At 42.4% G+C, this 15,873-nt stretch overlaps 1 protein-coding gene across 1 annotated transcript in view; it reads right to left on the bottom strand.

Moving 5' to 3' along the window:
- Positions 1–13,579: 13,579 nt before the first annotated feature.
- The window catches only part of LOC138610133 (leucine-rich repeat transmembrane neuronal protein 4), a 54,398-nt gene continuing 52,104 nt past the window's right edge, over positions 13,580–15,873 (bottom strand). The window contains exon 2 of the mRNA XM_069682837.1: positions 13,580–13,661. The gene's annotated coding sequence lies outside the window, so the exon portion shown is untranslated. The remainder of the gene's footprint in view (positions 13,662–15,873) is intronic.

Genomic DNA, 15,873 nt, shown 5'->3' with positions numbered 1-15,873 from the left:
TGCTCTGCACATCCACGGATCTCTCAAGTTTGCCTCTCTGATGGCGCTCGGTAGTTTAGTCTGTTCAGCCGAGGTGAGAACTGCTGCTCATGTTAACTACCCAGCTTTTCATGTGGGTGCGAGTTCACTCGCCAAAGTAATCAATTATACATCGTTTAATTAGGTCTTCATGATCAAATGTATGTATGTATGTAGTACAACGTACATCAATACAACTGTGTCAATGATTATTACACTTCAATCTATTATTCACTTGGAGAGAAAAAGCAAGTAAGAGGAATGGATGGAGCACACAGACAGTATCCGTCTTGCTTGTGTTTACATAAAGCAGCACAGAAGCCTCAGGAGAAGGGATTAAATACAACAGATGTGTTGTCTCTTTCTTTACCATAACAAAACAAGACCAGCATATGGCTCCATCACATGTTTTCTGCCCACTTTACATGCAGCTCTGTTGGGAGATGATAACTGCTTGTTCTTCTTTCAGTGGGAGAGACGGCTCAGTGAAAAAGAAATGATCAGTGTCTTTCCAAAATGTAAATTAAATCAATTACTGTAAAAAGACACAGGGACAGATCTGTTGTTTGCTTTATTTATAAATCCAAGTTACCAATTTCTTCACAAAGGCCTCAAGAAACAACAACAGACTGACCATAAAGTAACCCGGTTTTAAAAGATAATAGATATCCATACAGTGTAGGCAAAAAATAAAAATTAGGAAATATTTTAAAGAATTAATGATCAAAGGATGTTCGAGCTTATTTCCACTAACAGCTTTTTTTGCGCTGGCAGTGACCACAACCTGAAATTCAGCGCGCTGCTCACTGGCGCTTACTGTTTCTAAGTTACGAAAGTTGTCTGCCGGCAATGTGTCTGTTATGTTTTTCTGCAAAATTCTGCAAAATTACCTTGTACAAATCCTCCCAAGGCATCTCCTCCTTCTCCCTCATTAAAAAATCTGCGTAGTCCTCGCCTACTGTGCACATTTCCAACCGTCTCTCTGATTTTTATATCCCTCGGTAACAAATGAGGACTCACCGTTTCTCCTTTCTTAAAATTACAGCTGAAAACAAAATGTTTAGTGGCAACTTGTTGAAACGTAGCTCGCTTGGAATGTAGTCATTAGTCATAGTAATGTTAATGATAGAAGTCAGTAGTGAGTTTGATAAAATTACGATGACGGTTACAGCTGGCTTGCATATCGCCGAAGTGGTTGCCATAGGTTACACATAACGATATGCATAGCGTCACCACGTCCATTAACGGGATTGGCTCCTTAGGTTTGTGACGTCTCAAACCTGCCAATCTGAAAACGTGTTGTTCAGCCTGTCCTTGGTACACTGCAGTTTAAAAGCAGACAGGCCCAGCCGTGGAGATGACTGCTCATGTTGTCCCTGATATGTCTTGTAGCACATGAAGAACACCACATGGAGATGTAAACACTGGATTTTCACTGGAGGGAGTCTTTAAATTCCTCTGTATGCTTATTTGCTTTATTCAAAGACATTTGATTAAAAAAAAGGATAAAAACAATGGAAAGGCATTGTGTCCTGGCATTAGCAGCAGCTCTGACCTGGAAATTGTACCCTCGAAAAAAGACAAAAGCATAAGCTTCACCTGCCATTGCTGTTGACAAGTTGATATCATCCCGTCTGTGAGGAAGAAGTGACACTGACCAGCATGGTTTTCTTCCAAAAGTTGACGTCGCTGAGGGCTGAAAATGCAGAACTGCAGATCTGCTTTGGTTTTGTATAGAAAATAGGAACTGCCAGTGCAGAAAAGCTAGTTAGTGGCACAGTCCCTTAAAATGTCTCTGTTGGGATGTCACATTGTGTATGCAAAGGATCTCACTCAGCTGCTCTTGATGTAATTTATCATTTTACAGCAGCGACACTCCAGTCAGCAGTCTCCTGCTCGTCTGTAACAGCTGTAACATTGGGGATATTTGTGGCAAACAATTAAATATATCAGCTCATTGCAGGACACTTAATATCCCTCTGCTTTACACACAGACATTATGGTCTGAGTAAAAAACACTAGAAAACATCCAAACATCACATTTGTATTCCCGGGATGGTGCTGAAGACATATGAACCAATTGCTAAAATGGCTAAACTTAGCAGCAATTCAAACAGTAATTTCCTGCAACATTTGCTCGTTTACACTCGTTTTTATTCATTTAATGAGTCCAAATTAATTGTGCGACTCTTGTCAACATAATAGAGAAACAGGAGATTAGCTGAAGATTAATTTTGGGAGTAAATGTAATAAAAAGAAGAGAATCAGGGGGAAAACAGCCTCATATCTTCAAACGGGAAAAAAATACTCCAGAAATAGAATATAGTGAAGCTGCTTCGTTTTATATTCTACTTTTAAACGCCTTCACTCTGAACTTTGAGCATCCAAAGAGTAACGTTCACATGTGGTAGTTGTGACAAAAGCAAAGTTGAATAGTTGAACATCCATTATTCAAACGTGAATGGGTTGTAAAATGTGTCACCGCCTTCAAATACACAAATAATTAAAAAATTGATTGTGTTTCAAAGGGACAAAAGCATTACACAAACATGTTAAAATGATTACATAAAGAGCGTTACATAAACATGATAGTGATCACGCAGACACCCAGCACAGATCCCTTTAATGGATTTCCCCCCTGCCACACTTTCTGTGTGTCACCTAAAAAGATGAGTGAAACGGTGCCATTTACAAAGAGCCCTTCATGCTGCCGCTCATCTGACCCTCATTATGACGAGCTCCACCAGCGTGGGATCATCGTGTTACTGCACCTCGTCCAGTATTGTAATTCATTTCTGATTAAACATACAATCTCACTGATTAAACACAAGAGATCCTTCCAGTAGCCGGTCTTGACGTTCTTGATTAGATCTGCTGTGATAGATTCCCCGCCGTGTGGGGGGGGGAAAAGGGGGGAAAAGTGCTGGATTTCCGCAAGTCATGAATCCCCTTCTGCCGGGGAGATGTAAATCAGTGTAGCAAGCTAAAATTGATGGAGCATCCTCGGGTTTTATCCTCCTCTCCTGAGATCACCCCTAACGCCCGGGCCGCTGCAGACAGACACTAAAAGATGGATTACAGGCAAAAATGAGAGGTGTGAAACACACTAAAGCTATCAATCACATCGATCCTGTGCTGCTTTTTTAGTTTGTAACATAGACTGTAATTGTAGACACAGCCAAATACGGCTCCTGTATCTGTTTTGATCCCTATTGACAGTGCTTATGTTGAGTTGATTGAGCTCATATCCCAGGATACATGATGAGAGGCTGTAACATTAGCCGCTTCCTGCATGCAGCTCATTGGGATGCAAGGGCAGTGCTGGCAGAGTAAACTGCGCCTTGGCAGAGATGCTGAGCGGTGGTGGAGCTGCTGCTGCAGGGACATGACAGCTACAGTCTTCCCGGCCATAAATCCCCCCCTACACTCCGCGGGGCACACAGCCGCACCTGTGTATTAACCTGAAAGACAGTTAAATTCAATCTGCCCTGTCGTGCTCTGTCACTGGGTGAAGCTGGTCGAGTGTAAGACATTTGTGCTGTTTCATCAACAGACCATTATTTATTCTGGGTGTTTTTTTTTCTCAGACGGGAGAGGGAGGGGGAGGGGAGGTGGTGGGGGTGGGTGGGTTGCGAGTCATTCGGCCTCCTCAGAGTGTGAACCCAATTATGCCTCCTCCTTCACTTGTCCCACTCACAATCAAAGCCCAGAGCCACATCCTCAGCTTTTCTTACTCTGCCAGTCACTGATACAAGCATGTAATATCCTGAATAGAGTGTCATAAATGTCAAGCTTTTGTTTTCCTTCCCTCCAAAATAAAATAATCAATCACTGACTAATTCATGGAGGGTATTTAATTGTTCGCGTCGCCTGTTGATATCAACCACTTGCTGCTGCACAAGAGGACAGGGAGGTAAACAGCTTCATTCAGCCGCTCGCTCCCGCTCATTCTGCTTCACCAGCTCAGTGTGATATGACTTTGATTGTCTACTCGCAATTTACCCAGCAACTGCCAGCTCTCTGTCTTCGCCACATCTCATACAGACCTTTTCTTAGATCTCTATGGATTGCCTAGCAACCTTTTTCCTCAGTACAAATACCAATCTGTGCTCTGAGCTGCGCATGGTGACCAGAGTAATTATTATGCATGTGGAGACTAAGCAGAAATGTAACACCTAAAAAAACAATGTAGAATTCCATAAAGACATAGTTAGACACTTAATGGGAACAATCATAGTTAATACACCCACATCCAGTTCTACATTTATCCCAGCTACATGATGCGCACCCTGCATCGGCGACTTCTGCTTACTCCTTTCACTAAATCTGCCTCTGCTAGAGTTAGCATCATGCTACATGCGTCTTCCCTTTTCTTACAGCTTTTTGGGGACTAAGTAATGTTGGAAAATAACCTGTAACACCTTTTAAAAAGGATAATTTGAGCATACTTCTTTATTCTAACACCAACTGTTGGAGGACAACCTGAAGAAGTTGCCTCGGCTAGCAGCAGCAAACTAGCTTAAAGTTAGCATGAGTGTTCAGGAGTTCAGGGACGAGCTGGACTGTTTGCTGCCTCCCTGATAAACAAGCTAAAGTAAAAATATATATAACTTGGCTCTGTGCCTGCTTTTATATAGACAGGATGGCCTTCCAGGTCTTTTAACAAAACGTGCATTATCTAATTACAGTGGAAGTATTGATCAGCCTCAGTGCTTTTCACATTCTTCATCTCTTCACCACCAGCCGCCGCAGCATCAATAAAGCAGCTGATATATATGACGGTGGGTTATTTCAGGTCACCTATTCAGGTCATTCTGCTACCACTCAATAGTTATAATCATAGTGTACAGTATAACATGTGAAAAGCTGTGTTCCCATATTAGATTAACCTTTATAAAGCAGTATTTTGCAGCTGCATCATTCACCACCTTTTTCCTACTACTACATAAGAGTCGGCACAGAGGCCGCTGGTAAGGACTGTATTTAGTAGAAATCCTTGAGGCAAGCCGAGCCAGCAGCCTTTCATCTAAACTGCAGCTTAATGTAAAACTAGATTAACCACATTGATGAGATGGGGCTTGATGGAGGTTTCTCACATTATACCGCGCATACTGCAGCTCTAATCCTGGAGCGAGCATGTGTCTGGTAAAGTGAGTGGCATCCAGCCTTTAATACAAACCAGCCAGCACAATACCGGCTTAACATTGCCTCTTTTTTTACCATAATTGATTTGTATTTCAACACCGAACGTGGCATTGAGGGAGATGGATTCTGAAACTATTTAAATAGCAGCAATTGACAAAGCACTACGCTGGCTTTCAGCTCTCAGCTCAGAGCAGAGACGGCAAAACAGCTACAGGCCAGATTTTAAACTTAATTTCATTGTTTACTGTCTGTTTTTTGAAAGAAAAATATGCATCTCCTTTCAACGTTGCTACCGAATGTTCTTTCACTCAGGCATCATCCCGCATTAACCCTGATTTGAGCTGTAAGTCAACTCCGCTTTTCCCAGTTGTGTCGTGCTGAAGTCTCGTTCTGTGCAGGAAATCTGAGGAATCAAGGAAAAGCCTTTGTTATTAAACCTTCATCCAATAATGTTCAATCCTCCTGTGAATGACTTATTATTATTTCAGGAAATGAGGATGCACTTTATTCATCAGGAATTTCTTCATAAGCAGATGACAATGGGTTAGGGGCTGTAGAAAATGTTGGGGAGAGGAGGTTTGAAAAGGGGAGACAGTATTTTTATATTACTGAAATAGGGCACTGTGACTTCTATTTTGTGAGAACTGGAGAATTTTTATTGTTTTTATGATCGTTAATGTATATTCTATTACAGCCTTCCATAGTCAATAGTTACATTAATAATAACAGAAAAATACAGCTTTCACTTTTTTACCGCTGGGGTCAGCCCTACACATTGGTCTGTATGTGACTGACTGACTGAGTGAGCGAGTGATCGTACTGTCAAAGCCGTAGAGAGAGAGAGTTGCGACAGCGCAATGGCGGATCATGGAGCATATTGGACCTCCACTGAAGCGACTCTCTCTCTCTTCATGGCTCTGGATACTTTGTTCGTGGAGTAGGCGGGGCTGCTCCTCTGCTGCTCGTCCGCTGTCCTCACCTACGTCCACAGTGCACACATGCTTTCCTTGTAACACAGTAACAACATAGAAGCTACGTTTATGTATTCAGATTTAAATTAGTGCTCATTATTAAACTAGCTATGCACCTTTACACATTAGATTTCTATATTTTCATTGGCTGAGGGGCGCTCTATCATAAGAGCTGACTAATAGTTAAATGCTGAGCAGAAGACCCACCCCAAGTGACATTCTCGAATTAGTAGGATAGTTGTTTTGACTCACTCAGTGCTGAGTTAGAAGTTCGTAGAGTAGAATAATATAAATCATTTGGTTTGTTTGTTCTGAGTCCTTGAAGATGAAGTGAGTAACCTATTGTTCATACGAAAGTTTGTCCAATCAGCCGTGGTGTTAAGGGCGGGCCTCACGGGCCTGGGCCTACACACTTATACAACAGGCCCACTCTGAACAACGATAAGCATCCCTAACTTTTATTTTAAATGATTAATATTATCATTTACAAAAAATGTTTTTTTACAAAAATAAAAACGCTACTATGATGTGGGAAGTTTGGGCCGATCTGAACAGGCCTTTTAAAAGGACCCAGGCTTGTTAACTCCATCACTTTGGTTGCTGAGCATCCTGGATGTGGGTTCTTGTGACGGGAGAGAGGGGGCGACAAGTGAAGGACAAGGACTGCATTTTCTGTTTTTTATTAAAGATGATTTTTCTGGAGGCTTTTTGCCTTTATTTGATAGGACAGCTGAAGAGAGACAGGAAATGTGAGGAGTAGAGAGTGGGGGATGACAAGCACCAAATGACAGACCAGGAGTCGAACCTGCCATCAATACTGTGGCCTCTGTACATGGGGCGCCTGCTCTACCGACTGAGCTAAACCAGCGCCCCAAGAACCGCACTTTCATTCAAGTCAACTTCTGAAGGGTTTAAGTCAGCAACAGCCACTGCTTATGATGAGAGAGTAACTGTCTAATTTCATCGGTGCTTTGCATTTCATTTTCAGAAACACTTTGAAAACAGTGTCGGAAAAACAGGAGGCCTTGCTGAAAGCTCCTACCTGGTCGGACTGTCTCTATATTAGAAAGTTATGAAATGATTTAGTGCTCTAAATCAGTAGATGTATTAGTCTGCACAGCAAAATATAAACAGGATATCATCACATGATTTGAGCAGGAGGCTATACCTGCATGTGTCAAACTTGGGCAGGCAATGCTGATATAATACGGCAGAAATGTGTTATGTTGTTGGTAAGGGGAAGGAAGAGGCTTCAAAGAAAACTTATTAACCCTGTAAGGCCTTGTTTTTTTTAGCATAACTTAAGGTGCAGCCCACAATCATTTTCCTACAGTCCCTGAATATTGACACAGTGATAGGAGAGATGTGATGTCCCTTGAGATCACGTTGCAAAACAATGGCCTCCTCAGAAATACCTTTAATGTATAAGATGAAGGATAATATCAGCATGTGGGAGTTATAGGATTCTGTACTTCAGATGCATCCCTTATTAAAGCGACTATAAATGAGGCAGACAGAGTTATGAGTCATCTTGAGCTTTGAAAAGTGGCCACACCTTTGACCCTGAAATGTATCAGGGAAGCAGTCGATTGCCTTGTGATTCAAGAGACAGTTTAAAAATAAACTAGCGGCAACAGTGTCATCGGGAGCTTGTGAGATGGTAAAGGTAATCTCAAAGTGTGGGCACAGCAGCAGTGGAGCTCTCCGGGGAAATCAAGAGCTTTCACAGCTGCCCTGCCCGGCAGCAGCCGCAACACAACTTTAAAATGACACAGCAACGTGACGGTGGACGAAGACGGACCGAAACCTGAGCCTGACCTTAGATTGAAATACATGCAATGCACCATAAAGTTGTGAGACAAAGCTGCATGTTTCCACATAAACAGCCCCAACCTCAGGTGAGTGCAGCTTTCACCCTGCAGGTTTGAGATGAATCTCTGAGATCTGCTAAAGTTTTGAAAGGTAGCTATTCCCACTTGTTTTTGTTGGTATGCCCTCGTGCGTGCGAGGAATATTGATCAGGCTGCACTCAGAGCAGGACATCTGGCCCTGTTTTATTGGATTGAAGATAATCTAAGTAAATATGCCTACAGAGTTACTGTATTTTGATCACAGGCGATTGTAAAGATTTGCAAACAGTACATAAAATACAAAATCTATCAGGATTTTTTCAGTCTTTCTGTCCTTTAGTGTGCCGTCCTTTTACGAGTCTCTCGTTGGCGTCCTGAATCCCAGCAGAAATAAGATCACTGGATGAAATCAATGGAACAGAATGAGGGATGAGAGGATTTTAAGCTCCACATAATATGAAGTGTTGCATTGTCTGGCTCACTTTGACGGCTCGGAAGAGGGGGAAATAGCTCGGGTCTGCCTTGCCAGCGGATTGTCAGAAAAGACCAAGATGTTGTCCAAACAGATAAAATGTCAAGTGAGTAACAAACTGAAAACATCTCCTGTTGATACCTTGACACTTTTCATATCTAAAAATTATAACTGGGATAGAATTGGACATAAATAAGAGTCTGTCAGGAAACACGGGGAGCACAAAACTCTGTTTTTTTTTTCAGTGTGCAGGCCTTCAAAAAGAGATTTCCCTGGTGCACATGGAGATAAGTTGGCAGGCACACTATTGCCAGAGCTGTATCTCTGTTTTTCTCTTGATTCTTAGAATAATATGAGTCATTTCAAGGCTTTAGATGATAGCATTTCATCCTAACAACCCTCCTGGATCAGGTAAAATCATAATGAAACTATCTTCTTCTTCTTTTGGGTTTTTATGAGTCACACAGTTGAATTAAGACGTTCTGTGGGTGTTCATTTTTCCATTCTGTGTGTAAGAGTTGTAAAGACAGAGCAGCTCCAGAAGCTGTTATTGATTGAAGTATCATGAGTCATCATCTTGTTAGTTTAAATGCATGGGAACAAGTAAGTCTGAACATTATTCTGCTGCATCTGTCGCTCCTTCCTGTCTGGATTCTCTCCTCCTCCTCCTCCTCCTCCTCCTCCTCCGAACACTCGAAGTGAGTGCAGTGTGTGCAATCTATCAGAGTCGTTAAACTGTTTGGTGTGTGCGGCTACAGAGCAGTAAATCCTCCAGCAGCGTGAATCTGTCATGTGTCAGAAACAGTTGTCATAAGCAGATATATCTTCTGCAGTCTTTCCTTTTTAAAGAGGAAGAGCAGGCGGAGCGTGGAGTCTGTTGGTGAGGAACCATTGGAAACATGACATTCAAGTGTGCAGTCGTGCACGATCAATGCCTCATTAATTTGTGTTTATAATGTTGGATAACTGATTTTATACAATCAGCTTTAAGATTTTCAGATGACAGTTCACTGATTGCTTGATGTGGACACAGTTTTTATAAGAGTATTACAATGTTTAAAAGCATTTTCTTCAACACCAGAGCTCTCTGTTCTCATGCTGCGCTGTCTACAACGATGCCGGGGACAATTCAACAATTGTTCAATCGATGGTTCCTTGATTTCAAAGAGTGCCGTACAAAAGAAGATTCTCCTTTCATGATTTCTCCAGCTGGAGCGAAAACTGTTGCTCGCTGGTTTTATCAGCTGCAGCTGGCTCGCCACTTAAAGAAGGAAAATTAACACTTGGCCCTGGAATTAGTTAAAAACTCTGTCATTATAATGTTTACAGCGGATTTCTTTTTCAAATGAAAAATAGAAATGTCTGTAATTTGGTGCTGCACGGTGGTGCAATCGTTAACGCTGTCGCCTCACAGCTAGACGATTCCTGGTCCGAATCCCGGTTCGGACGTAGTGGGTCTTTCTGTGTGGAGTTTGCATGTTCTCCCTGTGTATGTGTGGGTTCCCTCCGGGTGCTCCGCCTTCCTCCCACAGTCTAAAGACATGCTCGTTAGGTTCATTGGTGACTCTAAATTGCCCGTAGGTGTGAATGTAGGTGGCTCAAAATGGCATACAATACTAGCACTCCCGAAGAGCACAAGGGGGCGCTATAGCTAAAGAAGCGGCGGCTTGCTTTTGGAAGGCTATTGTTTACTTCCGCTTTACAGAACCGGAAACTAGCGCCTGGTGTAGCATACCGCTAAATATATTTTAACAGCTCCATACTACATACTACCGCCAAACTTAGCATGCAGCATGTAGAACAGTATATAGTGTATGCCATTTCGAACACAGCCGTTGTCTGTCTCTGTGTGTCAGCCCTGTGATTGACTGCCGATTAGTCCAGAGTGTGCCACGTCTCTCGCCCAATGACAGCTGGGACGGTATGATTTTACCTTTTTGTATTTCTTACATAACCCTGTCTGGCTGCTTAGCCTAGCTTAGCTCATTTTAGTTTAGCTTACGGCGCTTACACACCTGGACAGATGTTAGATTTATCCTTTCCTGTTTATAGTCTATATTTGAACATGGGTCACTTCTATGTAACAAGAGAAGAGTTTTCACATGAGGCCTGGCCTTTGCTTTTGCTGGATATAACACAGTCTCTGCTAATAAGTTTGACGGAGGTTACTGGAGTGTAAAAGTCCCCAAATCCAGCAGCAGAACAGCAGCAGGACAGGGCTGCTATCATTACCCTTCACTCTGATTTATTAGTATCCAGGACAAGTATCCTGCCATGCAGTTAGGACACACCGCACAGAGTATATGTTGTCGTGAAGAGGGATTTTTGTCGAACAAAACCTGCAACCCCATAAAATGTTGGAACTAATAAAATGCTGCTTAAATCCGAAGAAACGCTGCATTACAACAGTTGGGGAGACCGGGGTCCATCGTAACAATTTATTATTATTATTGTCATTACTCACTACTTGGATAATTTTTGTATGGAGAGAACTTTTATTTGTGTTCTACTTGTTACAAATCATCAAATGCTTTCACAAGAAATAAAGATAGAATATTGTTCCTCCCCAAAGTCATCTCCATGTTCTAACCATAGGCCTGCTGTGTATCCAATTTTCTGCCTCCTGTTTGGTGTGGGAGAAGACACATCTCTTGGTCGTTTGCAAATTTCACATCATTGAACTTCTCTATTTTCATAAACCTAGACTGAAACGTTACCATAATATTAAACACTTCATCATTTCATTAGACAAGACAAAGACTGACTTAAGGTAGCTGGATTTTTACTGGCTGCAGTATAGGTCATAAAGCCCGCCTCCTCCATGTAAACAGTCATCAAAATCAAAATACACCATTTTTCTGACAAGTTTAGTTCTAATATATTATTTGATGCTAAAAGAGGGGGTCTAACGTCATGATTGACAGCTATGGCTCCTGCAGCCGATCTGTTCCAGAGTAGCAGAGTAGAGGAGGATTGGCGAGAGGAAATGTAACTAAAACTAACACTACAGTCATTAAACTTTCCATAATTAATATATCTTCTTCAGATCAACACAAGAAGCTGTTCTGCTGTTTACTTTACTGTTTTTACGGTAAGCTAATAGTGTGTGGGCGGTACGTCATTACCACGGCTCTGCCAGATGATCTCTACTGTGCAGACTCCAAATACGCATGATGGCAGCACCCGCCCCGGGGGTATTTTGGCTTCACGTTTCTACAACAAGAGGAGGGTTCTACTTTTGTTTCTGATTGGTGCAATTCGAGATGTTACAACTGACCCCGGTCTCCCCATACAGCGATAAGCTTATTAGATGGCCATGCTAATGGTTGCAGCTTGCTTCAGAGCAGATAAACACACAGTTGAATCTCATTTTTAAAGTTAGGCTCATGTGTTAATCTTTTTGCAAATATGAAATAAGAGAGACACAACCCTCCTCACTCTTAATTGCAGAATATCACTCTTGCTGTTTTATGAACAACGTCTCAACATGTGCAGAAATCCAAAGCTTGACAGGCCTGAAGTGCTAATTTAAGACAGCTAAACTATGATTGGACAATTTGCGTTCAGAGGACTAAAGGCTGATTTATAGTCTCTTCCCAGCTGACAAACATCCCAATAAGGCTGTATCACAATTACCTCCACCATTGTGATAGCACACTATGTGTGTGTGAGGAACATGAAGCTGCTGTCTATTAATACACAGCCTTAATTGGGTATTGTTCTGTACACAAGTGTTTTGTTTCCTGCTGAACATAAACATAGGAAGTCCATAAAAGTCCATGAGCCAAGTTGAGTGAGTCCAGTATTCTGTATTACGTCACAGCAACAGTAACACACAGTCACAGGGGGAGAGAAATGCAGGAGGAAGTTACCACCAGGGTCTCGATCACTAAGGCAAAAAACAGACACATCATTATTAATCAGTCCTGCCTTCAGCGCTGCAGTCTCCAACACCTACGCAGCTGTCTAAAAACAAACCACTGATGTTGAGGAATGACACCGTAACTGGTCATTTACCACAGTTTATTCACCATATATTATATTGTAACATCTTGTAAAAAGCACACACATGTAGGTATATGAGTGCACAATCAGATAGTTGGTTGAAGAACACATTTGAATAACAAAAACCCATTAAGTACGAGAGTGATTTCAATGGCTGATGAAAAGTAAACATGAGAAATCCCAGTGCATCCAGATCTGTACTTACTGTTGATTTTGCATCTGTTAATTTCTCATCCTGATTAATTTAATTACGACGTGATAAACATCCCAACTCATTTAGGAAATCAAAAGTCACCATGTAAATTCAACTCACTGCCGGCAAGATGTGTAGGCTGTACATTTTATATGACAATTATGTCCGTTATTTTCTAACTTGTTTCCTTCTTCACGGGTATTTAATTTGGGCGGCTCGTTTCTGGAGATGAAAAACGCTACAGGGATTTGAGTTGGAGAGAGACCTCTGACTGACAGCCTGATCAAAAAAAGCAGCGGAAAACCTTTTAGCTTGGCTGATCTTTCATTTGTTCTGCTACTCAATTACTCATCATGCTGTTTCCCCCCTCGCTTCTTAGCATTTTGCATTTGATTACTTTACCTGACGCAGCAGAGAGGGGCCCGGATGAGGAGAAGCTGAGGAAAAATGTTTAATAAGATTAACAAATCATTAAATTATTATCCTTAATACTCCTCAGGAGGCAGAGCAGAACGTGGAAAGTCATGCTGCTGCTCAGCCTCCTTTGCTAATTGAGGACATTGAGGGTCAGGTAGGTGAGAAGCTCGCTAATCGATACTACTGCAACCCTTTAATTCCACTGAGAAATATTTTCATTTCATTACTCTCGGTCCAGGATGCTTCACAGTAGATTAATTGTCTCCTTTGCTTCTTGACCAGTCCCAGCTCCTCCCACACAGTCTTGCGTTACATCGAGCGGTCCACTGATCAGCAGACATACAGGAGTTTGGAGCCTCAGTGTCCCCAGATCACTGGTGGAGGGAGTGGGTCTGGGGGCAAGGCAGCACAGGCTCAGAGGGGAGGGCAGCCATTAGCCCTGGGTGGTACCTGGCTGGCCTTGCACCTCCCAGTGCCTGAGTCGGGGGCTCCATGCCCACATTAAGGTGCAGCGACAGGTGGGCATGACAGTAATCCAGAACCGACTGCTCACACCTGTACAACGTCAGAGCACTCAGCTGCCGCGGAATCTAAACAGAAACAGAGAGCAGAGAACGGAAAGAAGAAGAAGAAGAAGAAGAATGAGAGCCAAGAGTAAACCTTTTAAATCAGCCAAGAAAGCCTCCGTCTCAACATTTTTCCGCTCTCCGAATATTTGGAATTGGCTTAATTTACTTCATGCCATGGCACAGCTTTGTCATTAATGCAGCCTTGGCCGCTGCTACAGTGCGCGCCCCAAGACCTGAAATCTGTGGCGCTCAAACACCCACTTTGAGCTGGAGTGATTTATATGCAAGATGAAAGCCTTAAGCAAGAGTGCACACATATTTTCTGCCCTCTTTTAAATGGAGTCAAGGCTCCATTTAGAAGAGAGTGCTTATTACATTACAAGCACTTTGCTGATTCAAAGACCCCTCTTAGTTTTACGTGCTGGTGTGGTCTGAATTATGTCAATTAAATGGCATAAAGCTGCATCATGGTCTGCGCAATATTGATATTAATATCCTAATTTATTGTCATGCTTTCACACAAAATATGGATGCACTCATGCATCATGAAATGCACAAAGCAACACGATGAAGTGTTTAGAGACATTCATATTTGACGGAGAACACAGAACACATGCAGCACTTGAAGGTAAGTGGTCAATCAGCTATACATGGATGTACTGTACAGGGTTGCCAGGTCTGTGTGACAAAACCAGCCCAATGGCCAATCAAAACCAGCCCAGAAAACAGCCCAATAGTAGAACTCAAAATATACCTCTGCCAAACCATATACACTGCTCTTAAAGTCCAACAGCATTGCTACCATTGCCAAATGCATTATAAAATACACAGACGGATTATCTCAGACGGTCATAGAGGTGGATGAGAGGAGGATGTTATCAAAACTGGCATCCATCATGGACAACTTCTCTCACCCCCTGCATGAGGCTGTGGGGGTGCCTTAAGGCGTGAACACCCGATCAGACAGAGTGCGTTTTAGCAGCTGGGGGCGGCTTTTTTTTCTACTGTTGTTAAGGCAACCACCGATGTATCAGCTGTCATTAACCTAACCGTTATATTGTAAACTGACAGAAGGCCCGCCTCTCCTTTCATCCGATTGGACAATGAGAAAAAACCCCCATGACGTCGGGCTGTTTTCTGCTTTGAGTTGAATGTTTTTCAGCTCAAGGCGCTCGGAGCGTTTCCTTAAAAACGCGAGGCACTCTGCAACGCAAAAGCAGCGCGCAAAAAGCGTCCCTATCATTGAAAACAAAGACAAAAAAGCCGCCCCCAGCTGCTCAAACGCGTTCTGTCTGATCGGGCCCTTAAGCAGCTCCTTCAGCAGCAGACTGCTACACCTGCCCTGCAAGAAGGAGCGCTACCTCAGCCTGTTATTCATGTAATTTGCATGCAAAATACTGTGGGTCTAACTAACCAGCGAACAAGGATTTCCACCTGCAGCAACACTTCCAAACCCCGGGAAAACCGCGGACCTGGCAACCATGTTACTGTATGCTTTAGTCCAGTGGTTCTCAACCGGTGGGTCAAGGACATGGGTTTCCTGTGACCTACATGCAGTAGCAGTGTAGTTTATTCACACTCCATGAATCCACTGATTGTATAATCCCAGCTCGTTACATTTACATTCTTGAATCTTGTTGAGCTCGACAGTAGTTGCATTTATGTTGCATTTTTTAGCATATTTCTGTAATGGGAATATTTCTCCACACTGCCACCATTTTGCTTGACTCTTGCAGTGTTTTGTTTTGTGATGCTGACATACTGGGATGTTACGTTCGCTCTTAGGTCCAAACTGCACCATTTTTCATTAAATAAATGTAAGTGGTTGAAAAGATATGAAATTTGGGTGACGACTTATCACTAAGAAGTTGGTGGGTCTTAAGGCGAGACCAGTTGAGAACCACTGCTTTAGTCCATACAGTCGATTATTCCATTGATTTTTATCTAAGAAATAAATTATTCCCATTTTAAACATTAATATTCAGAATGTCTGCTTGACATATCACACACTTAATATCACATTATATCAGTCGTGTTTACTTGCAGCTGATTTGATGCAGAAACTGTGTCTGTATTCACGTTTCACATCGCTGTCACAGTTCGGACCGTTAATTCTGAAATCACAGCCTTTCAAAGGTTATGTTTTCCTTCTCCTGAATGATCCGGCTCTGTTTTCTCTCCGCTCTAATGGAGAGATTATTGGAAAAACCCTCTTTTGTCTAATTCAACAGCT

Source organism: Semicossyphus pulcher, unplaced genomic scaffold (assembly GCF_022749685.1).
Source record: "Semicossyphus pulcher isolate SPU_LCO1_2020_fin unplaced genomic scaffold, fSemPul1.0.p SCAF_6, whole genome shotgun sequence".
NCBI classification, from domain to species: domain Eukaryota; kingdom Metazoa; phylum Chordata; class Actinopteri; order Labriformes; family Labridae; genus Semicossyphus; species Semicossyphus pulcher.
The sequence above is the reverse complement of the archived record's forward strand: the minus strand, read 5'-3'. Positions and strand labels throughout refer to the sequence as shown.